At 34.7% G+C, this 25943-nt stretch overlaps 2 non-coding genes across 2 annotated transcripts; one reads left to right on the forward strand and one right to left on the reverse strand.

Moving 5' to 3' along the window:
- Positions 1-1828: 1828 nt before the first annotated feature.
- On the reverse strand, positions 1829-1935 carry LOC112393650 (U6 spliceosomal RNA). The gene has a single exon (XR_003001965.1). It is a non-coding gene; the product is annotated as a U6 spliceosomal RNA (small nuclear RNA).
- A 21695-nt stretch (positions 1936-23630) lies between these two features.
- LOC112393659 (U1 spliceosomal RNA) lies at positions 23631-23790 on the forward strand. The gene has a single exon (XR_003001973.1). It is a non-coding gene; the product is annotated as a U1 spliceosomal RNA (small nuclear RNA).
- Positions 23791-25943: the final 2153 nt, after the last annotated feature.

The raw sequence follows: 25943 nt of genomic DNA on the forward strand, positions 1-25943 counted from the left end.
CCGAGATGTCTCCACCTGTTGTACTCTAAACCACTTTTGCCTACCATTAATGCTCAGCATTTTTCACTGTACTATTATTTTTTAAATCTTCTCAACTAGACCATAGATTCTTATGGGCAGGCACACTATTTATTACTCTTCATGTTCCCCAACTAGCCTAAGTCTAACAATGGATGTCTAATAATGTTTACTAAAGGAATGAAGAGTACAAATTGTTTAGGTTCTATCTTTATAATTTTAAATCTCTAAACATGCATATCTTTTAGGAAATGTGCCTTTTTTTCTTCTTGTTGTGTCTCCCATCTACATGAAGGACTGTCATGTCTAGTTTTATATAAGTAGCAAGAGGTTATTAACACAAAAAATTTAATTAACTAGTTTTAAAAAAATTATAAAGTAATATATATGCAGATAGTGTAAGGAAATGTAAATTAAAAGTGAGCCTTCTTACTCTCTCTAGTTCATGATAGATAACCATTATTAACAGTTTCTTGTTTGTACTTCTAGAAATGTTAATATACACGAAGCATATATAGGTAGATATAAATATCTTATACATATTCAAATAAGTACAAATACACAGACACATATACACATATGTTTGTTTTGTGTATACTTTTATACATGTAAGATAATACTATGTTTACATCTTGGAAAAATTCATATTAGCTTATATAAATCCACTTCATTCTTTTAATTGGCTGTATATTATTCTATTTTATCATGATATAGTTAATCCCCTCCAACTGGGTAGTTAGGTTGTTTTAATTTTTTTCCCATTATAAGTAATACTTCAATGAATGTTCTTTCATACAATTCTTTGTGAAGTGAAGAATGTTTCTAATTAAAGTAATATGGAATTTGGATACATATCTCTGAATTAATCTTAAGAAAGACTGCTACAATTTATACTTCTATCAAGAAGAGAATGTTTCTCCATACTCACTAATTTTGTGTTATTCAATTTATATTAGGGTGATCTCATGTGTTTTAATTAGCATTAATGTATATACGAGTGAACAGGAGTATTTTGGATATAATTAAGTATTTGTACTGCTGAAGCACATTGGTTCTTTGTCTTCATTTATCTTAGATACTATTATATCTCAGTTTTTCTCTGCTTTAAAGCTCTCCCAAAGTTTGTTTTTTCATCTTTTGTTCTCTAGTTCTCTGTTCATTCTCAAAACTCTAGTTTCCATACCTTATTTGAAATATAAAATGTTTTATATAAGGTTAGTTTTCCACTTTTGCCATTATATTTGTTCCATTAGAAAGAATCTGAGACTGATACAGACTTAATTTTTTTTCATTTTTTTAAATCCTTGCAATTTAATGAAATTTGAACAATAATATTTCCTCTGGGTTTTGATTTACAGTACCTACTTACCTAGAATTAATAATACTACCTGATCCACAATTACAGAAAAAACTTTCAAAGTTAAGAAACAGTCTAAATTTGAGGTATAAAAAGAATATTCAGGGCTTCCCTGCTGGTGCAGTGGTTAAGAATCCGCCTGCCAATGCAGGGGACACGGGTTCGAGCCCTGGTCCAGGAAGATCCCACATGCCACAGAGCAACTAAGCCCGTGTGCCACAGCTACTGAGCCTGAGCTCTAGAGCCCGTGAGCCACAACTACTGAAGCCCGTGCACCTAGAGCCTGTGCTCCGCAACAAGAGAAGCCACCACAACTAGAAGCCTGCACACTGCAACAAAGAGTAGCCCCTGCTCGCCACAACTAGAGAAAGCCTCACACGGCAACAGACCCAACAGAGCCAAAAATAAATACATAAATTGAAAAATAAATAAAGAAAGAAAGAATATTCATTTAAAAATATGGAATCCTTCCCAAATTTGGGTGTCATCTTTGCACAGGGGCCATGCTAATCTTCTCTGTATATGTCCAAGTTTAGCATATGTGCTGCTGAAGTGAGCACTAAACTTAAGTTTTCTAATTATAGATTTGCCTATACTGGTATAATTTGTGTGTGTATGTGTGCTCCAGTATTTAATTTAACTTGTTTCACTGCTACCTAAGTGCTTTACTAAGTGTTCTGGAGCTGCACTTGATGAAAAACACTAAAATAATCTGCATTATAAGTTTTGTGTATGCTGAGTCTTCAGAATGTTTCATCTATCTTCATCCAACTCTAAAATAATAAAAACTGGAGATAACTTTTAATTATTTTAGTAATTTCTTTTTTTATTGAAGTATAGTTGACTTACAATATTTAAATATTAGTTTCAGGTGTATAACATAGTGATTTAATATTTTTATAGATTATACTCCATATAAAGTTATTATAAAAATTGGTGATATTCCCTGTGCTATACATTACATCCTCGTATCCTATTTATTTTATACTAATTTCTTAATAGTCAGTCCTACATGTGTCTTAAAACATGAGCTCACTTGCCATTAGAAAGCTCTTTTTTTAAAGTTTAGCATCCTGTTTTTACCACCCTATTTTTAAAATGTATTTAAAAATTTTGCATCTTAAAGCATTTATGCTCATATATTAGCTTCTTTTAAACTATAGTTGAAAGGAGATATTTATGTTTGTTACATTTTGTGTAAGTCTCTCTCCCACCCCCCTCTCTCTTTCTCTCTCCTAAAGGAAGGCAGGTACACAAGTCAAGAGGAGAAAGGCAACTGACCCCTTGACCAAGTTGTTCTGTTTGGTGAGGTTGTACCACATTGCCCTTGTGAGGTTTACAGTAAAAGCAGAGCAGAGGTCTGGAGTAAAGGACTAACAGCGTTAGGATCAAAGTCCTAATTGTCTGTTTTCTTGAAGTTAGGGTTATTGGCAGCTGCCATTATACCATCCATGCTGCTGTCACCCAGCACAGCCAACCAGCATGCACTAATTGCAGTGGCCTTTTCATCAAGTAAGATCATCCCACTAAACACAAAGAGCTGTCTTTCCATTAGCACAGACAGTAGCCAGCTAGATCAGCTGGGCTCCTTCAGTATGATTGGACTGTCATATTGTTATGATTTGTTCAAGTTTAGAGCATTTAGCAGATACCCTTTGCACCTCTCTTTGTACCTGAATACTATAACCTGACTGCCCCTATCATTTAAGAGGGTACTATAGCTTTTCAAAGTTCAGCAGCGCACAATTGCAGGCAGGCAACTGGTTTCTGACAAGAGATCAATACTGTCCTTCCAAACGCTGGAGTCAAGCTGCTGGGTCTGTCAGAGGGATGTGTGCTGTAATTGGATCATGGATACTGCAAGTCATCTGAGTTTCCCTTCAGCACTGTCACAGCTGTCAGATGTCATCCCTTTGTACAGCTGTCACTGCGGGAGGGTTGGGGCTCTTTTTCCGTTCTAACCCAATGCAAATGTCCACTTAGCAGATGAATATTGAAGATATTAGACACTTCTTTATGCCTTTATGCAAAATAAAGATCTGTGTCATCTGTGAATTTCATGGAAATAAGTTGCAATTTATTCACTGTGAGAAAAGTGAAGTGAAGCCTGTAAAAATGAGAAATTATTTGGTTCAGGCTATTAAAAAAAGGAATATTTTACAGAATAAACAACAATATGCAGATATTTTTCTTGAGATGGAAAAACTAATACTGTGCAGTATTTAGAATGGTCACCTGATATTTGATAATATATATATATATGTATGAATCTTTTGCTTCATCTATAGTCTCAGAAAAGGGACAAATCTTGAATAGATAGGGATCCTTTTAAATCATTAAAATTTATTGAAAAATATAAACCCAATATCTGTTTTAAAGTAGCAATATAATAAGATTTAAGGAACGCAGTTATATTAGAATCAGGTCAAGGAGTCTTAAGAAAGTTTTTAAGACAGGAAGGGCAGTCTCAATAAAGATGAGTATGCTGTTTTGGTCACTGAAACCTTTTTTCTAAGTTATTACAAGTTAAACAGAAAGACATGTTCATAGCTGGGAAAATAATTGCATAACCAATGAATGGCTTCTGTCAATTTCAGTCAATTTGCTTTTGTTTAAAGAGAACAGTCAATAGAAATGCATTTTATTTTATAGTACTTTTATAACACTATATTTTTAAAAACAATGAGTGATTAGCTTTCAGAATGGCACAACTTGAGTCATGTGCACTTGCAACACGTAGTAAAAATGAAGAGTTGTCGCCAGTGTGGTTTTGGCAATTGTATTCTTAGTTCAGGAATTTCCGTTCATCATATTGTGATCGATCTGTGACTTTCCCTAGACTATCCTAGAATAAAGTACAATCTTAACTTTTTTAAAAAAATCATTTTCTTCTTGTCTCGCTAAGCTGATGTCAGAATCATTTTTTTGGATGGTCAACAGGGTAATTTTTGATCTGGGTGGCTGACTTCCTTTTTCTTGAGGTCCAGACCACATACCACCTTCTCTGTCAAGCAAGCAGCCGGCACCGGCCCCAGTGACAGAGTAGCATGAACCTTATTTTCCAATATCTAACCTTAGCATTCTGTCATCCACCAGGGTACTCACTGGGTCAGCCCCTCAAATATCCAAACTTTTTCCCTCCATTTGGCATTATGAGGTGACCTTCACCTCATTTGCAGTGGCTCAAGTTTTTTGGACCCTAACATTAGTGGCCGCCAAAATCAAAACATAGACATTTGACACACAATGTGGGGTAGGGCAGTAAGAAAGGAGGGAACCAACCACAAGAAAATGCACATTCATTTAAAAGACAGTGTATTTGAAATGATTGAAATATATGCTAATCAGGATAAGAAGTATTACATTTCCCCTTTTGCCTCAGCTAGCACTTTTCTTTCAATGTGATTTTACTTTTACAAGAAGCAGGATAAAAATCCTACGAATATTAAAGTGTTTTACTCCTATAAAATGAATTATTTAGCAATCAAATCTTAGTTGACTATCACTCGTATAGAAAAATGGTCTTCAGTAGTTACTTGGGCAGAAAATATAAGAATGAATGAAGTAAAAATTTTAAACTTAGTTTCTTAAGGTTATTCTTCTGTGATGATAACTGTGAACTTTATATGCAACTCCAGTGACTCAAGTAGGCACACTCTCTCTCTCTCTTTTTAACATGTTTTATGGCTAATTATATCATAGATCCAAAACAGTCTTTTTTACATTTGCATTAATAAGGATGTCACATGACCACATTGAAGTAAAAGTATACATCAAAGGTAGATTAAAGGTTGGTTAAGCATCAAACCATGTTCCATATGTAAATTTATAGCAATGATGTGCTATAGAAAGATAGCTTACCCTCTGTTTCTCTGCTACTAAATAAAATTTAAAATTCACAACTCTGGTTTATGGGATTTTAAATGAATTTGATCTCTCTTTTGGGCAGGGCAAATAAGTGTTTTGTGATGTATTATTTTATAAAAAAAAAAAAAAAAAAAAAAAAACACCCCTGTTTTGCAGTTCCAAATCTGTACCAGATAAAACTCAAGCCAATAGCCAATAAAAAAAAAAGACCACCGTTCTGGCTCATTTAATTTTGCGAGTGAATGATCTAAGATTAACTACAGACTAGTCAGTGCAGTTTAAAAGCTGAAAGCAATTTTCAGCCATAGATGGTAATGCCACATTCAGTCCACAACCGAATGACTCTAAATGACTAAGCTTCGAGGTCTTTGTATATGACCACAGGGCCTGATAAAGCCATAGGAACACAGTAAAAGCACAAAAATAGTTCCAATTTATTTGGTGCCATCACCTTAATGAGAATAATACAGACGTGTTCATGTGCCTAATTGGTGATTTTGTTTTAACTGGTAATGAAGGATTAAAACTTCAGGCAACAGGCTGCTTGCTGGAAAGAGGATTAGAGAGGAAAACAAGATTTTAATTATAAAAAGGATACCTGTGAAATATACCACTGCAAAGTTAATAATAATTCTTAAAAAAAAGAACTGATTAAAATGGATACCCTGGATTGTTCCTGGCATTTTGGGAGAAAGGGTGATTTTATGAGCAGAACCACATACTGCTTTTATTTACCAGTAGACCCTTTGGCATACGAAAACATATAAAACTGTTACTTATAATGAAAAAGTGTTAAAACTGGAAAGCATTGGCCCTCAGGCTACTGTGGAATTTAGAGTATGTAGCATTTTATTCTAATTCATTTTTAATGACTTACTATAACCGAATGACCTGTGGCTAGCTGTCCCACTAAATCCCACAGCATCCCAGTAAACCAGAGCTTCTTTGGAGAAGCTTCACCTATGACTTGCTATGGGTTTGCCTCCCTTCAAAGTCTAGTTGTAACCATTTAAATGCTAACACTATTAAGCATGCTGCCAAAACACAAACACTCAGCCTAAGTCATTAAAATTTAATTATAAGGGGGCAGCTGAGCCCAGTTTGAGTTTTGAGTCTGAAAAATCTTATTTAAAAAAAAAAAAACTAATAAACTACCCAACCAAACCTATCAGCATCTGTCTGTACTGGCCCAGTGAACTATATTTAAATAAAATTTCAGGTTTTACCAAAGTTCACATTAAAACATATTTGGGTTATTACTCATCTATCCCAACGGTAAAATGGGCCATTGTTTTACCTCGTCGTTGGTGGTGAGTTGTGTAACCTGTGCCTTGTACGTCCCTGCCAGCATGTTAACTTTGTCTCTCAGAACAAATAGTAAAATAAAGGAACTATATCCCTCCACCACCAACTGAATAAAACCATATTATCTAGGTCATTCTCTTGCCCACGAAACTTTGGCCAGTGCTAGTAAGATGTCTTTCTGATTACTTAAAAATCCCTGAAATGCAAGAATTTGGTCTTTGATGTTCTATTATGAACCACTTTAAAAGGACTCTGGGTAGTGATACGGCACAGTGTAAGATGCTACCTTCCCAGAGAATGAAGACAGAAATATATTTTACATTTCTTGTCAGATTGAACTTTAAGACATCCTGACTGCTTTCTCTATAATTTAAACATCACAGCCAAAATGGCAACATGCTTTGTTCAGTTCCAGTTGTGTGGAGTTTTAGTGCTTCATTGATTCAGAGGAAGGCTGAGGCTGGCACAGGGAGCAGGGCGACGGAATCACAGTCTCACTGCAGCATGTCAAGCCATTATATCTGGGACCAGAATGTCACCGTGGTCTCAATGGTTCGTCAGCTGAAGGATATGGTTAACAAATGTGAAACCAAACTTCAGAGGAGCTGGTTTTCTGTGCTAAGTGATCTGTATTCCCTCTGAATTTACTTTCCCCTAACCCCGTGAAATTAACAGTGCTTTCTGACATTCGACCCCCTGACCTCCCACATAATAAGAATTTAAAAAGCACCATGCATGAGTGTGTCTCTGTAATGCAAAACTGGAAAAAATGACCATGTCACAGTTTTATTATACAAAACCTTCTCAATCTCCATTGCATGCTTCATATATGAGTGCTCAGTTTAAAGTTATTATAAAGAAAAACACAATTTTAAGAGTAATAACTCACTGTTCGTGACTTTTATAGACAATAAATTGTAGCAAATACATATTGCTACCAAAAAGCTTTGTACTCCGTTAATGCAGATATTTACCAAGATGAGTGTTAAAAATAGTCCGCTAGAAGACTCTGATGGTTCAAAGGAAGGGGTTTCCAGGGAGCCGATTGCCAAGGGTGCAAGTGCATGCACAATGTGTAGGTCTCAAGGTTTAAGAGGCAGAAGCAGGAAAGTGTTATGTGGAAATGATTTTGTGTTATCAGGCTCAGGGGATGACAGCATACAAGAGTAAGAACAAGGTGCTATGTGGCTTTTTCTTCACTGTGAAGTAAAGATTGGCAGCTGGAAGTAAGGCTTACAGACAGACCTGCACACAGGACCTCTTCACCTAGGACTCATAATCACTACTCAAAGGAAAACGCATTTACCAGGGAAAAGCGGCTGTAGCCATCAGAAGTGTGCTTAAAACACCACTTAAATATCACTTTATACGCTATTACTTGCAAACTGTGGCTTTGTATTAAATTATACTTGCATAGGCTTTTGCTTAGGTGCTGATAATGCTTTTGAGGTTGCATTGGTGAAGAAGAATTTAGGCTGCTTTACAAGAGACGTGACCAGAATATTCCATGCAGCTGACAGTGACAGCGTGAAAAATTGCAGAACTGTACTTTCTTTCCCCATATAGATTGTAATTTTAATTGTCATTGTGGCCCTTCTGTTTTAATTATGGGACTTCTTTGATATATACCAGGACATCGTATTGAATGAAAATATGGTGCTATAATAGTCTCTTTATAATTAATGACCACATGTAGATCTTGGTGCATAAAAGGGAAGGAATAAATGAACAATTTATTTAACTAGGTTTTGGATTTCTTTCTGTCTTCCATTGAATATAAAATGATCCCAGGGCTTCTGAGAATGTTTGATATAAGAACTGCACAGAATATCTAATAAAATTACTTTAGGCTGGATTAAAAAACATATTATGTTTTAAAATGTTTTGCCCCATAATGGTAAAATGTATCTATTTACCACATTATTCTTTTAACATTTCATCTGAAACCAAAAAAAAAAAAATCGTTTAAATTTATTTACAAGCATATTTTAAATGTGTGTATTCTTAGATTTTCCTTGTGGTATAACTGATTCTTACCGGTAAAATGAGGGGTCAAGAAAGAGACTTTTGAAGCTTGACTTATCAAACTGCAAAAAAAAAATTTTCCTTTGAACTTTTTCTTTCAAAATAGAATAGATCTGTGCTGTATCCTTTCTCTGAAGGAATAAATTTTTTCTTAGTTACTACTAATAAACAGAAGCTGTTTTTCTACAAATCAAAAATGAGTTGTCTCTTCATAGGCAATTTAAGTGCCCCTGAAAACTGTGAAGACAAAACGAAAAAAACACTGCAAAGGCTTAACATTGTTCTCAAACTATCACGTAACACGCTTACCATATAGAACACTGTGACACAAATATGCTGGGCTCATATACATTTCAAGAGAGCCAGACCTCTATGGATTTCTGGAAAGCAGACTTATTTGTCCAGGGTCTGTCACGGTAAAACAAGAAAATGCCCCCTGACAAGCTTCTGCTAATTTTATTGTGGCACGGAGTCCTGTGCATACATCCTCTACTGTATGACTGCAGTTCAATTGCAGAGCACGATGAAATTGGATCGGCAGAGACAGGGACTACCCTGGGGTCAGCTGTGACCATGCCACTTCTATGTGATGTCTAGTTGGGGTGATGGTGTGTAAATAAACGTAGAGAATTGCAAATCTTGTCATGGCCACGCTGAACAGCTCAAGCATTTAAAGATGGTTGCCCGCAAACCTAACTGGAAGGTGGTTTCTCTGTGTGGTGGCTGAGGAAATACTCAGTTCCTTGCTGGAGTCGTCTTCTTGACATATCTGAAAGTACTGACCCAGCATTATGTTGCTGAAGGGCTTAATCACTAAATAGTTTTTCATTATAGTGGAAAGTAAAGAAACAAGCTAATCATGTTTGAATATTGTGCTTTTAGAGTTATAGTGCTGATACCAAGGATACTTTTTATTTATATTATCCTACTTTGATTTATTTGTTTTTTTTAAATGAGATGAAGCATCTTAAAGTCTTACTGTTTATTGAATTTAGCACATTAAAGTGCTATGAGTTCTTGTCATTATTATGAACTTTCCTAATGTTAGAAAATGAAATATTATAGAATTCACATTTTCTGCTTATGAATCTAATTTTATTTAAATACTACTTACAGTACTCATTAAAATATACTTAGGTTTTCCTACCTTCAACTCATAAGATGTATTTTGTACCAGTTTTGCATTTACACATATCTGTTTTTCTGTTACTTTTCCCACATGCCAATTACCTTTCATTACAAATTTATAAAATCATTTACATTTTAGCAGTTTAAATGTTTCTGCTGACATTTTGTAACTATTACCCTCTTCTAGAATGGCATATGTTCAGGCAGTTAATAAAAAATTAAATGGAATAGCACTAGACAAGGTGAAGCTTTGTATCAGAGTGTTCTCCACATTTCTGAAAATACCATCTTTGTGTTGCCAACTGTGAAGTGAGGTTAGGTCTGTGCCAATATGTGTATTTGTCACAACTGTCACAGAGACCACGGACTAGCCAATCACACAGCCCTTAATTAGACAGTTCTATTTTGCTTTTTAGAAATTATCCTCATGTAAAATAGTGTCTAAGACTCAAGAAAGGTGCTGAGAGCTAAGAATGCCAAAAATGCCAGCAGAAAAACACTTTGATTTTTTTGGTAGAAGATTTATTAACTGCTGCATGATTTCTTAAACATAGAAATGAAATATGCAACATAAAAGAAATTGTATAAACGTAGCAGGAAAGAAAGGCAATGTTAAGGATTATTGAAATAGCAATAGGCTGAATTAAACATTACCATGGTATAATATGTTTTCATATGGATTTTAGAACTATAAATTAAAAAATCTACAAAATGAGCATTCAATTAGTGAAGAGATCATGGATGCCTTAAAAATCTTTATATAGGTTCACAATTGTGATACTGGCTTTATTTTAAAAATTCCATTTCAATTATCTATTACTGAAGGTAAATTACATATTTTGGTCAAATATTATTTATGTTTAACATTTTAAAAATTCTAGAAACATCTATATATAGCATAATTCTATAGATTTTTAGAAAATAAATTCAGAGTTCTTCATTCTCAAAGTAAAATGTATTGAATACCCTGCAATATCTTAAAACATGATTTTAATTTTTATAATATATTTATACACAGTGGTAAAGTTTCATGGAGAATGAAGTAGGTAAAAATATATCAGTAAAATTGTGTCTGTGCAGTTATTTTATCTTCATATGCATTTTCCTTGTCTGTGAAAATGCATACTAATATACCCTTTTACTGATATCATCTTCATATATTTTTACATTTTGATAATTGGAAATTACATTTATCTTTTAAGTAATAAATCATCAACACACTTGGTAATGTTTGCCAGTGATATTGCCTTTGGATAAAAATATGATGAATTTTATAATATTGCATATAAGTGAAAGTAAATCAACATGATTTAAAAAATATCGTAAAACTTATTGTAAACTTCTTCTTTTATATGATTTTGTAGGTCTTAAGGTTTTTAAGCTAATTTCATCCAGAGTAGAAATACTTTGGGTTCCTGGACCCTGAGGGTGGGAAGTCCTAAAAATCCCAGTAAATGAAACCTACACAACATCATAAAGAACCTTTTTTAAGAAATTAATAATGTAGATGGAAGATTTAAATCTCTAATTTAGATGGAAGATATTTAGTTTGTTTTTAACAGTGGAAATTTCATGTATGTTATGAGCAAAAAAAAAAAAATCTAATTTGGGGTAACTTGCACGGTTCATCCCAGTTTGAATCTTTATTCAATAGGCATATCATAGAAGTTTTAACAGTCATAGCAGATTAACCTTGCCTGTGCTTTTGGAGGCTAGTCATCTGATGAATTTACATGCAGCTGGATGAAAATGCTATTTGGAGAGAGATTGAGAGTTTATTTGATTAAATCCCTTTCTCCACTACCTTGACCTCTTTCTTGTGAAATAATCAGAACTGTTTAGCAAGAATATTCAGGCATTAATAATGAATTGCTTTTGAGCTGGTTTCTTCTGCGTGCACCAAGCCCATTGGTGTCCCTGATCTTTTCTTTTTTCTTTTTAAAATTGTGCTTTATTTAATGAACACTGTGATTAGAAACAGTAAGAAATATATCTTTGAGAAATTTTCTTTTATAATTTGTAGGCCATTTTACTAGTAGTACTAATTGCTGTGCTTTGACCTCCCTCTTCTCCCAAAGACTGTCTCCCCACGATCTGTATGAAGATGGGATGTGTTAGGCAGGGCCATATACTTCCGTATGATTGGATAGCAGCTGTGTGGTTTATCCTCACCAACTGTAAGAGTGGTTTTGAGAGTTCACAGAATACTATGATGTTAAATAGTGCCATTGTTTGTGATACCATGGTTTGTGTACTTATGTACTTCCTCCATAGAGCAATGCTTCCTAACAGTTTTGTTGCTCAATTTAATCAGATCACAGTTATTTTCTGGAACAATTATTAGGTCATATTTCATAGACTTACCCTTAATGTTAAGAAGAGGAATTTACCTCCTTCACATCTCCTTGAATGTTACTGGATGAATCCCAGGCTTTATTTGGCAATAAAACATTGGTCAGTGTTTGGGAGATAAAATAACTTTCAAGTGTAACTTTGACATGAAGTAATAGGAGCAAGTGGAAATTTTTAAAGTGTGGTGCTGTCACTCCTGGCATATTTAATGCTCTTGATAGTTGAAGGTGGCAGATTTGCTGTGTACATATATACACTACTGTACTGTCACCCCTTATAAAGCTACAGTATCTTGACTTTATACTAAATTGAGCTTCATTATAATGTGTTTCTTGATAATAACATGCACTTGACTGTAATATGTAAAATGCTTGGCTTTCATGAACAACTCTATGGAAAAGCTGTACAGCATCTCATTTGCATTTAGCAATTATGTTACATTTACAATATACTAAGCTGCAGAAAATCTAATCTAACATCATAACTTAAAATAATAATTTCCAGGGCCTTACAAGTAAGATAGAAGTCAGATTACAATTACACATTGTACTATTTCTCTGTTGAGTAAAACAGAATTGCTTCACTATTTTTTCCCTCAAAATTATTCAGGAAAGATTTAATTCTTTAATAATGAGAATAGCATTACATTGAGAGGGAAAGACCATTTAAATTGTTCATAGGTAGGTAAAATTTGTCTTTCTTGATCATAAATTAGTCATTTTGGGGGGATCTACTCAAATCATTAATATGCTAAGTTTAGGGGAGAGGTTTTATGACACACAAATGACCTGATAGCAATCCTGTTGTAAAGATCATATATCTGATTTTCAAAATGTCTATATTTTTAATTATGAAGTGAAGTGATACATAATTCAAAAATTCACAGTCAAGAATAACAGAAAAAATAGAAAATAAAATAATTTTCATAGTGACATCTAAATACACTCACTCTCAAACTTTTGTTATATTTTTTGATGTTTCAGATCCTATAAATATCACGTGTTGCAAATTTGATGCTTAATTTGACCATATGGATTTGAGGGTGGGTTTTACTTTAATATTGATACATACATTTATGAAGATTTCTGAAAAATATAAAATCTATTTAATAAGTATTTGAGAACCTATGATGTGCAATTCCCTCTAGAGTACATGTTAGAAAACACAGTCTTGCCACCAAGTATTTTATGATGTATATCAGAAGTAACATTTTTACATATTAATTATAAGAATAAAGTCAGCGGCATAAAAGAATGAAAACCTCAGCTCTTAAAGAAAGAAGTCATATTTAATAGAGGATCAGAAAATGCTTCATGGAGAAAGTTTTATTTTAGATGAGGCTGAAGTTCAATTCAATTAAACCCAGGAAGCATTTATTATCATCAACTATGATATGATCTCTGCTCGGAGGGAGCTTATAATCTAGTTGCAATAAGGACACATTGAAAGGGACAACAAATTCTATGTGAGCTGTTAGGAAAAGCCTTGTGAAAGAAGTCACATTTGACCAAGATCTTAATTAAATGAGATAAAGAGGGGGAGGAGGAAGCATTCTGGAATGAATGAAAAGCATAAGAAGCATAAGAAAAGACAAAATATTAGGGTGTGAAGGAGCATGTATCTTCTGAAAAGAGAAGACTTGCCAGTGTGGCTGAATCATGGGAAACTGCAGCACTGTGATAGCTGGTGAAATAAGAATGGAAGCTGAGCTTGAAGCATCTTGTATGTCTGACCAGCCAAGTGACATCTGTCCTGATTTCTTTTCTCCTTTTTCTTTTCACCTTTTTCCCTCCTTTATTTTTTCTCTCTCTTCCAGGAAGATACCCTTGACAGTTTTGCAAGAGCTCAGTTAGAATGGGAAGAAAGAGAAATGGAGAAATTTCACTTCAGATTGAGGCAAAGTCAACTGCTGGAAATAGGCTGAGTGCAATCTTAACTTCTGAATGATATTATGCCCCTGACAACGTTTGTGCTTAACAATTTCCATTGCATTCTTTACTTTGTTTCCAATTAATGAGACAGTACTACAAAGTAGAGATCTTAAGTGAGAAATTTAGACGATAGTCCTTGTAGCTAAGAAAATCGACACCTTTCTATTCCCAAATTATGCAAATTAATTTTAGGGTAAATTAAATGCCCAGGTTATTGTTCTGCATCCATTCTGCTTTATTTCGTAAACAAAACTTTATTGAGTAGGAAGTAACTTCTTTTTTAAGAGCTTTTTTTTTTTTAATATCTTTCTTTCTTTATTGGAGTATAACTGCTTTACAATGGTGTGTTAGTTTCTGCTTTGTAACAAAGTGAATCAGCTATTACATATATCCCCATATCTCCTCCCTCTTGCATCTCCCTCCCTTCCACCCTCCTTATCCCACCCCCTCTAGGTGGTCACAAAGCACCAAGCAGATCTCCCTGTGCTATGTGGCTGCTTCCCATATATATGTACATGCCACTCTCTCACTTTGTCCCAGCTTACCCTTCCCTCTTCACGTGTCCTCAAGTCTCTTCTCTAGTAGGTCTGCCACTCTTTGGCTCGATCTATTTCCTGGCTGTATCAAATTCTGCATGTCAGTAAGGAGAAACCACAGCAAATAAAATTAATTTTATTCAATTTTATATTCTTTAAAAAAACTATTTTTTTTGGTTCGACTTTTTTCTTTCTCTTGCAAATAAGCTTTTACTTAGAAACTAAAATCAATAAAAATGTGCCAAAATTTAAAAAATATTTAAAAGAATCATATCCTCTCTAAATATACTTCATGTTTATACCAGATGTAAATATTTCTAATTTAAAGCAATGTCTTCGTATTACTTAGAAAACCTATGAGAAATATCTTAATCATTAACTACATAAAGCAGTTACTCTAGAACAATCATATTGGGAAATATTATGTTTCAGCTATTTTTTATTCTGTATTACTCAATTCTGCATAAAAAAAAAATGTTTCATCCCTTCCTTGGGAAATCTGCAAAAGAACAATACTGGGAAGATGTATTTCCAGGAACTAGTGTAAATGAAAAAATGAGAGAAATAAAACAAAAATATATACTTTACCAACAATGTTGATTTATCTCCTATTTCTAAATACTTATTGGCAAATTAACTTTGAATTTGACTAAATTCTAATGAAGGCTAAAATTGTAGAAATACTAACATCAGCAGCAAAATGGGTGATCTGACTCATGATGGGCTAAACCAAGTTTTTTAATGCTCAAAATATTTAGAAATTTTAGAATGTTTAGAAGAATGTTTTATCTGTGTTGTGTACAACCAGGATGAGGTTGGCAAGACATTTTAGTACATTGCTTTATCTAAAAACTTGACTCTGACTATCTTCTAGAAGTTTAATTGGCTATTCTTTTTATAAAAATCAAAAATGGAATTAAAAAAAATTCTCCATTGCCTTAATCAATCAGCCTTTCTAATATCACAGAACCTACTTGATCAGCAAAGTCTTCGCATCATCTAACCCAAATCCCTCCAGGCAAAGTTGAAAGTTCAAATTCAGTTCCATATATCAATATTTTGCTTTGTGATATAAAGTTATGGAACATAGCATGTGCCCTCCTGTAGAAAGAGTTTGGGGGACTGGAATCGACACCAAAGGTAAGGGCCGTATTTCAAAACTGAGTTTGCCCTAAGAAAGACGTCACATAAACAAGCATATAAGTTCATTACTTTAGAGCCCACTCCTCATTTTTCTTAAAAAGCCTTCATTGTACAGAGAAAAATGTGTCAGTATATCCTTTAAGTCTAGTACAGCAACACTTTCACTGGAACACAAAGGACTGCATTCGTAGTCTGAAGTTCCTTCTCATTTCAGTAAAGTCTCAGTGTCTCTTGGCAGTTTTCAATTTCATTCCTTGGTTACCTCAAAATTCTTGAAGTTTCGCTCCTAGATTTTCTGTGCTTTCCTTAGGGCAATAACTCATCCCACAATGAAAGGAGGTGGAATCTACTGATTTTGGTCATAGGTTGGTCATGGAAACTGGGCAAGGAATAAGGAGTAAGGAAGAATGAGGAGTTCAAGACAATTCTGAGTGATGGGGAAGATGAGGTGCTATTAATAAAATTAGAAAATTAGGAAGAAAGCATGCTTGAAGAAAGTGGTAAATAATAAAGCAAGATTCTATTTTACTTTGAAATTTATGGCTTGATGGTTTGCTAACCTTCATGAGAGTGGTTTTGGCCCAGTTGTGAGAAGCAATCCACATTTCAGGAGAGTAGAAGTTGGTGGATGATGAGATGTGCAGTAGAGATGATAGAGGACAATTTTAAATACTTGGCAGCAAAGGTAAAACCGAAGATAAGATGATGTCTTGAAAATGAAAAGGGAAAATTTTTTCTAGGGCAGAGAAATCATGCCTGGGTTGAAACGCTCTAGAAAAGTGAAGGGCAAGCAAGTTCAAATGAAAGAAGCATCACTCTCTTGAACAAAGACAGAGACCAAAGGCAAGGGGAAAAAGTTGAGGTTCTGAAGTAGAAGGGGGTGCTCACAGCAGATAAACTCCATCTTCTCATGAAATAGTAGCCAAGGCAATTTGCAAAAGTGGGGTATTCTTTTGAGCAAGGTGGAGATTGTTTCAGAGTTCCTCTCTCTCTTTCTCTCTCTCTCCCTCTCTCTCTCTCTCTCTCTCTCTCACACACACACACACACACACACAATGTAAAAAGAATCCTGAGAAGTAGTGAGAGCCTGGCTATGGTTTAGTAGAGTTATTCTACATTTATTCTTCCAAAGTACCCTATTAGAGTGGGGTTTCAATTTCTAATTGTTTTCTCCATTTCAGGATTTTGATTCTTAACAATAAAATTTTAAACACTGTCAGATTTAATGTGTTTGAGGCCATTATGTGCCAACTTTGTAAAATTTTTCCTTATGGTGAACTGAAACTTTCCTCTCTGTAGCTCTGGAGTTAATCTGTCAGAAAAAAAACCCTACTCCCTCATTAGGAGTCCTTGTCAAATGCTATTGCATCCTTCTTTGCTTTCAGAACTCTAGACTAAACACTTTCTTTTGTTAAATAATTTCTGATATCATTGAATTTCTTTCATCTTCAATGAGAAAAAATTACACACTATTTTGCCTGAGAACTGAACATACATTTAGAAATAGCTGTTAGCTCAAATAATATAAATTATTACAAATAAAGACCTATTGCTTGATTTACTTTCTGTTTTGTGTATGTTTATATAAAAATTGTTCTATTTGGCTAGAACTCTATTCAATCAATTTACATAAATCCATGCTAACATTTCCAAAGATAGAGTGTCATGAGGACAATATGGAGGCAAGGAATCAGTAATAAGATTTATAAAAGACCTTGAGAAAAATATTCAAATATTTTTATTATTTGGAATTTTTATTCTTGATATTAGGAGGAAATGGACTATATATTAATCCCCTATGAGTAAATTTATTCCTGGAGTGGGGTTGGCATACTTTAGAACAAATGTGTGTATTTCTTATTCTCATTGCATTTTTCCAGATGATAAGAAAATGATTGGAAAATTACTTTTTATGGTTGATATCCTAGCTTTATTAGCTTTTCCCCAATGTTATAGAGTAAGTCCACATGTTTATGAACATTTCCTCTACTGTGAGTGCCTATATTCATTAAAAAGAAAATATTCATTAAATTAGACTCCTCACATTATGTCTAGATAAGATTAATTCACTTATACAATATGATAATATTATTCTTCATAGATTGATTTCTTTATTGACCACCATTTAGATTCATTAGTTATTGATAAACATGTTAAAATGTGGGAATATTCTCATATGTTATAGGACTGTTTTTCTTTGAAATTTAATGTAAATCAGAAAATAACCTTCAGAGAATGCAAATAAGAGTATGCATATAAAAATTATTTGTATACTATTAGCTTTGAAATCATTGCAGCTGGCTTAGAAATGTTGGTAGAACTACAAAGCTATCTACTTGTTGAGTCAATAAAATAGTGTATACCCAGTATTCAGTCCCTTTTCTACATTAAAGCTAGTCTAAATATTAATGAAAATTGCAACAGAGAGAATTACATTAGTTTCTGACAAGATTACAGACTGCAAAAGGAAATTTACAATCACTTGTCATAGCCTAGGCCAATTCAGAATCCAGAAACCCTCTGTCTTGTCAAGGGTTTTACCTTAGGCCATATATACCCTTCCCACCTGCCACATTTGCAGTAGGAATCTTCAGAACAGATTTATTAATCCTTCAAAAGCTTCCACACTGGCATAGTCTACACTGATTATCTAAAATGTTCAGAACACTTTGAAAAAATTAACCATTACCAGAGTGAATTTCCCCTTTCTTTCCCCTTTCCAACCTAGAAGCGGGATTGAATGGAGAATCCAATCTTTTAAGCTCCCCCCTTCAAAATAAAATCAAACTAGTATATTGAGATAATTTAAGCTGGTTCCAGGAAAGCAAAATTAGGGTTGTAATGTACTGTTTCAGAAATTCAAACCTAGTCTGAAGTTCTCTCTTCTTTAGTGTACTGAGAAGTTAATGCATATTTAATTGTCTATGATTAATTCTAAATAATGTGTTATTTCAAATCCAATCATTCATTTGATTTACATTCTCTGGCATTTTCAGCTTTGCTTCTGTATTTCTTCCCCACTTTTCTTATCAATGGTCGTTTTGAATATGTCCCACCCCAAATTAAGATTCTTAAATTCCACACAGCAGTTGCAGCTTTAGTTTCTCTTCTATTTGTGAGAAATGTTAATGAAATGTCATTAATTCTTTCAATTGTAGATTGATATTGCTTAAAATGACCTACGATTCACTTACTTTGTGCTAAGGATTGCTCTAAATTCTTTGTATGAGTAGTTGCTTTAATTCTCAGAACAACCCTATGCAGTATTGTTATTATTATTCCAATTTTACAGATGGAAATTGTGGCAGAGTAACTTACTCAAGGTCAAAGAGCTCGTTGACAGTAAAGAGAGAAATTTTAAGTAGTGTAGCTCCCAATTTCTGTACTCTTAACCATAGACACTGCTAGATTTCCATAAAGTAGTAGTTTTGGGGGTCAGGGTCAAATTTTTATTCCCAAATCAGATCAGTTATTTTTTTGTAAAATTCACTTTTATGCATAATGGTTATAGAATATGAGATTTTGATTAGTAGAGAAAGATTATCAACTTTGAAGTCAGGTAAAATGGGCTTAAAGTCTCATTTTTATAATTAGCTTATTGTATGACTGATCTTGAACATTCTTTTTTTTTTTTTTAACATCTTTATTGGGGTATAATTGCTTTACAATGGTGTGTTAGTTTCTGCTCTACAACAAAGTGAATCAGCTATACATATACATATGCTCCCATGTGTCTTCCCTCTTGCGTCTCCCTCCCTCCCACTCTCCCCATCCCACCCCTCCAGGCTGTCCCAAAGCCCCGAGCTAAAATCCCTGTGCCTTGAGGCTGCTTCCCCCTAGCTATCTACCTTACTACGTTTGTTAGTGTGTATATGTCCATGACTCTCTCTCGCCCTGTCAAAACTCACCCTTCCCCCTCCCCATATCCTCAAGTCCGTTCTCCAGTAGGTCTGCGCCTCTATTCCTGTCTTATCCCTAAGTGATCTTGAACATTCTTAATTTCTCTGACTCTATTTCTTCACTATTATGAGGACTAAAATAGTGACATATAAAAAGTGACCAGCACAAAACCTGGTTCACAGTAGATTTTCTCCCTTTTTCCTACAACAAGGAGGAAATAATCTATTTTCCTTTTTCTCTGTTATTTCATATAGGTGTAGAAGTAATTGATATCCTTGGTCTAAGGCTGAAAAAAAAGCTGGGCATTTTATATACTGATATGCAATATTTAAGGATTTATGCTTCCTATTTTTCCGTCCATGAATTAATTAGCTGTGTCACAATAGAAGCACTCTCCCCCTCTGCTCCAGAGTTTTATTTTGCCTTCTGAGGAATGAAAATTTATTTTACAGATATCAGTAGAACCACAGATGAGAGAGGGAGAAAAACACTCTCCACCATTTCACAAACAACCACTGCTTGCCATATTTTTGAAAAGTTTGTTCTTCCTTTGTGGGGAATATAAGTAGCCAGTTCAAGTTCCATGTGTTTGGTGAAATGCTTAAATAAACTCTTTTAAAACTGGGGATTATGTCTGTTGATAAAGCACTCTTGTGAATATTTCATTGAAACCTGGATTACCTTTTTTTTCTTAACTCATTTGCCTTTTCAGACATACCATAAGGAAACCTATGGAACTTTTGAAAATGGAGAAAAGTCCTGTTGATCACTGACAGTACATTTTGAGTATTAATATATGTGGCCGGTTTGAAGGAGTATATCTGCTGTTAATCTGGGCTTTGCTTCTTGTGTTAATTTGAGGTACTAAGGCTACAGTACAATATGCTATTACTAACAATAAGCCTCAGTAAAAAATGGTTACTTGGTATCTCATTAATATGACAGAAGATTCCAGTAAAGCTGAACTTACTGACAGTAAGAATAGACAAATGGAAAGAATAAGTCAGTTAAAAGGTGAATGATTTTTAATACTTTCTGAAGTATTTGTCAAAAATGAAATGTGTCTGGAATGGAAATGTTGCTTTGCTAAACATTTGTATATTGTCACGAAGTTATTCAAGTGTCTGTATACATTTTGGAAGTATTTGAATTGTATGTCAAATCCAGGTTAGTTATGTGTTAGTAATGTAAGTGTCAACAAGAGATATTAGCAAGACCCAGGAAGAAGGCAAATGTTACACTTACCTTGTGCAGTGTTTTTGTTGTTTCTCTTTTTATCACTTATATAAGTTTCAAAACAAGTGCAGAGTCACTGAAATGATTCAAACAACATAGAGAAAACTGAGCATATGAAAATTAAAATAGACCTAGAGACTCTTTCCTTTTCTGACAAATTTACATACTACTAATTCAATACTTAGGGCTGATGCTAAGATTTTAAGAGCTTAATGGCATTATCAGTTATTTACTATAACCATATTTGGGTTTGCTTTGTATAAAACAAATTCCCAAAATAGCTCCTCTGAAATCTAAAGTTCACTATCATTTATAATATCGGAAAATGAGTTGTTTTTAGCCAGTATCTTTTCCCTCATATTTTATTTTACATTTTATTCACCCAGTTTCACTGTCTGGTGATGATCATCTGTGTAATATATGTTAGGAATTTTCACTTGAAGGACCATGTATCTTTAAATGTCTTCTCTTTATTCGTCCTAGTTCTAACACATGTAATTTCCCTTTTAATTTGACATCATTTAACGGCACATTACACGTCAATGATGTGATCTGTGAATATTTACAATGTTCATGTCATTTTTATTTTCTAATCCAATTTAAGTAGCTCTGCTTTTTATGACATCATGAATTCTTCAGTCTTTTTGGTCTTTTTGGGACTAATTATTCCATTAGTTCCTTTGAACTAGCTCTGTGTTGTCAGTCATTTCTTTCCTTTTGATCATAAGACCTTTGCTGCCCTCCTTTGCATGTACAGTCAGTTGTAGGTCTATGCAACCAAGCTAAGAAGTAAGTACTAAGTCCTCATCCTTGCAGACTGCTATTCCCAATCATTTCTGTACGGAAGGCACTTTGTAGGTAAATCTTTCTATTGTAAAACCATGGCTTCTAAAGTTCTTACATACTGAAAACACATTTGGATACATTTTAAAAAATATCTTTTATAAAGGTAGTAAATATTTTATGCAAAATACTTTCACTTGCTAAGACAGAGATTTAAAGAAAAAAAATGAGTAAAAAAATAACCAGTAGAAAAGCAGACTAAATTTCACTTGTTGCAGTATTACATGACACATAGTCTATGTTTATTTTTTAATGCTGGTTTGGGCAGAATTACAAAATGTCTTAGATTCAACTTTTGAAAAAATGTAGTCTTTCCTGGTACTTTCCATATCCATTTGCCTGCTAACTTATATGAGAGTTTATAGATGTGATTAATTTTAAATAGCATAAAGGCAAAAGAAAATTTGGAGTGACTTAAGCATGACTTTGTCTTTAACCCTCTTGTTTACTAGGAACTTTTTTTTTTTTAACATCTTTATTGGAGTATAATTGCTTTACAACGGTGTGTTAGTTTCTGCTGTATAACAAAGTGAATCAGCTATATGTATACATATATGCCCATATCCCCTCCCTCTTGTGTCTCCCTCCCTCCCACCCTCCCTATCCCAACCCCTCTAGGTGGTCACAAAGCACTGAGCTGATCTCCCTGTGCTATGCGGCTGCTTCCCACTAGCTATCTATTTTACGTTTGGTAATGTATATATGTCCATGCAACTCTCTCACTTTGTCACAGCTTACCCTTCCCCCTTCCCATATCCTCAAGTCCATTCTCTAGTAGGTCTGTGTCTTTATTCCCGTCTTACCGTTTCCTCTGTGATGCTGAGGAGCTCTGCTGTCTGTTGCTGCCCTCTGTAGTGATGACTAAGAGAGCACAAGATCAGCTTTGTTAAACGCGGTAGAAATTGACTCTAAAAACTTTCTCCAGAATGCAAATGCAGCCCATTTGAGATTCACATATTCTCTGAAAATAAAAAGCCAATAGGAGTATTTTTGCATTTGAAGAGTTCTTCTGCAAATACTAGACACTGAGAACATAACCTGACTGCTTTTTTAGGTATCATTTTAAAATATTGCAATGTTATTTATTTAGTCTGATTGAAAGCACCACCACGAATATTTATATATAAACTAAAGTTAACCTAATATATTTTTAAAAGTAGATTTATGATTTAAGATTTCAGATTGGATGACAATGGCTAAGAATAGTCCAGAATTTCTGCCTTTATAAGCCAAACAATCTTACATTAAGCCATTTAATTCTCCATGAGGCTGTTTCCTTATCTATCAAATGGAGATAATTTTAAAGCTAAACTCTTACAAAGAATGTAATTTGTACTCTACCAAGCTCTACCCAAATAACAAGCATGGTTATTTCCTTATTTAGATTTAGTCTGATTTAACTGTGAAATAGTTAAAATCTGTCCCTCCCTTCTCATTCTACTCCTAAACGTTGCTCCCACTGCCCCGTCTTCTGGGGATAAGGTTAGAGAGGATTAGTCCAAGGGACAGGCAGTTGCTGAAATCAGGAGGAACTTAACAGGACCTGGGTAGTGTCTAGGAAGAGACAACAGAAATGTGCCCTCTTTAAAAGAAGGCTGGATGAAGCTAAACAGGGATTAGGGCCCTAGCTAAGTGGCCTGAGGCTCAGGGCAAGGGATTCTTGGCAGGAAAACTCAGACCCAAGCACTACTGTAAAAATAAGGCCCGCTTTGCTAGAGTTAGGGTCAGTCCAGAATATGGTGGCCCTTTGAAAGCAGAGCTAATTTCAGATGATGTCTCTTTTAAAATTCTTTTATATTACAAAGTCTGCAGATGTGAGTTTGTGTACTAGCTTTGCCATTTACTGGCTGCCTTGTCTGGCCATTCCAGAGCCAGGTTCTTCAATTTCTCTGAGCCTCAGTTTCCTCCCTTGTAAAACTGGGGATAATCGTGAAATAATATTGCTAAAACTCCTGATCTAATGTCTATTATTAAAAATAGTAGGTATTTATACTTACCTGGCAGGGGAGATACCATGATCATGAAGATGGTTTTCCCAGGGCAAAGCTTATCCATTGCACTCCAGATGTGCTGACCCCTACAATTTCCCCAAATGTGGGAGACTCGACTGCATAATTTGTGGTAGTGGGGGACTGCGTTCAGACCAAAAAAGTAGTACTTATTAAAAGTTAACTGAGGGCTTCCCTGGTGGCGCAGTGGTTGAGAGTCCGCCTGCCGATGCAGGGGACGCGGGTTCGTGCCCCTGTCCAGGAAGATCCCACATGCCGCGGAGCGTATGGGCCCGTGAGCCATGGCCGCTGAGCCTGCGCGTCCGGAGCCTGTGCTCCGCAGCGGGAGAGGCCGCAACAGTGAGAGGCCCGCGTACCGCAAAAAAAAAAAAAAAAAAAAAAAAGTTAACTGAGTCTACATCTGGTCAGGATAAGAGCAGGAATTGGATAGGTCAACCTGAAAGTAACATCAATGACTTTATTTAAGAGGAACCAAAAGGGGCCATGAAACTCTTTTCTGTGTTTCTGGAATTATATGACATACGTGATTGTCTGTTCTACATATTTCCACAGAAGAGAACTCTGGAACTCACTGTAGCAAGTTGACATGTGGCCAGGGCTCAGCTCCTGTACCATGCTTTCTATGGGTCAGTTGCCATGTTCATGCTCGTATTGGCTCATACTTCGATTTTTCAAAGATACCATTCCTACAGTGCAAGTACTGCCTAAGTCTTACTGTGATTCCAAGATGTGTTTCCAGTTTGTGGAGGTAGCTCACATGATTAATATTTCAATGTTAAGAACCAATTTGCTTGCCTAAAGGATAGGCGGTATAATTAATTTTGCCTCTTTTTTCTGTTTAGTGGCATTGCCACTGCGAATTTTTATAGAGTTCATATTTAACTTTCAATGTGTATTGGGAGAGCATTTTCAAAAAAAAATGGTTATTCAACGGACCACACATCGTTTTTATTTCTTTTAGCTTAAAAAAGAAGTGACCAATTTTATTAACTCACTTCAACATAGTCACTACTCAAAATGTTGGATGAGGAAAGGGTGAGGGTTTTGGGGGGTGATTGATAAAGCCACGATTCACCGGCCTTCTTAGATTGTCTCAATTTTCTTTTGAGGACAAAAGAACACATTAAACGTTTTAATATTTAAACTTTCATAAGTAAAAGTAAGAAGTGATTTCTTTAACAATGTTCAAAGTGAACTTTGGAACTGATAAAAGTAAACATATGGGCCCTGGAGCCAGAATATCTGGTTGTGAATCCCAGATTTGCTACTTCCAAGCTGTGTGACATTAGGCAAATGTCTATGCTTTTTTGTGCTTTGGTTTTCTCCACTTTAAATGGGACGAATTACAGATCTCACAACACTGTGTTGTGAGGAGTAAGCAAGTTAATACATGTGAAGCATCTACCTATATTTGTAGGTTTACAGGGAAACAAAATAATACAATGTAAATCCAAGGTTTAGAGACAGTTACAGTAACACAAAACAATACGCAGGCTTTAAAATTGTTGTCCAATTAGATACGTTTTTCTTTGAATAATTATAATAAGGATATTTATTATACAAAGTCCATAACATGGTAATGTTATTTAGAAGTCTCTGAAGTTTTTTTAAGAAAAAATTGAGCCATAGACTACTAGCAACACCCTCCATCTCTACCACCTCAGGGTTGCTCCTTGGCTGTCAGGTTGTTCTTCTGTCAGAACATTTAGCAGTTTGATGGAGAACGTCTCCATTTTCTAGGTGCATTTAATAAAATATGTGTTTCTAAGTCCTGTGCATGTTACATTATTGGTGACTGGATACTTGTAAAAAGTTAAGGTGGTTGTTGGTAGTAGGCCTCCTTGGTGATGGCTCTTATTTTTTAATGCCTTCTTTTGTAGTGTGCGATTTAATCAATGTTTTAACTGTGAGTCAAAAGTACGTATGTTATGAATTCTCCTTAAAGGTTTACGGTTTTTTCTTTTACTACTAATATACAAAATGACTATTTTATGTCTCTAATGATTGTGCCTCAGTAGCCCAATACAACTACTAATAGAGAACTACATGGTCTGAAATGAGCTATAATATAATTATTTCTATCCCGGGGTTGTGGGTAATTCAATCTTCAGTGCTGATGTACTCCGTTAAACATGGTGGATTTACACACCCACAGTCTTAGGTATGTATCTAAAGAGGCCAGCTGGTATCATGAATAATAATCATTTCATTTTGCTATTTATCTAGTGAAAATCCGGTTTCTGAAAGCCTTATATGATTTTTCTCAGGTGCTCAATATTAATGAAGGAGAGAA

The sequence above is a fragment of the Neophocaena asiaeorientalis genome, unplaced genomic scaffold (genome assembly GCF_003031525.2).
Source record: "Neophocaena asiaeorientalis asiaeorientalis breed wild unplaced genomic scaffold, Neophocaena_asiaeorientalis_V1.1 scaffold72, whole genome shotgun sequence".
Lineage (NCBI taxonomy): Eukaryota > Metazoa > Chordata > Mammalia > Artiodactyla > Phocoenidae > Neophocaena > Neophocaena asiaeorientalis.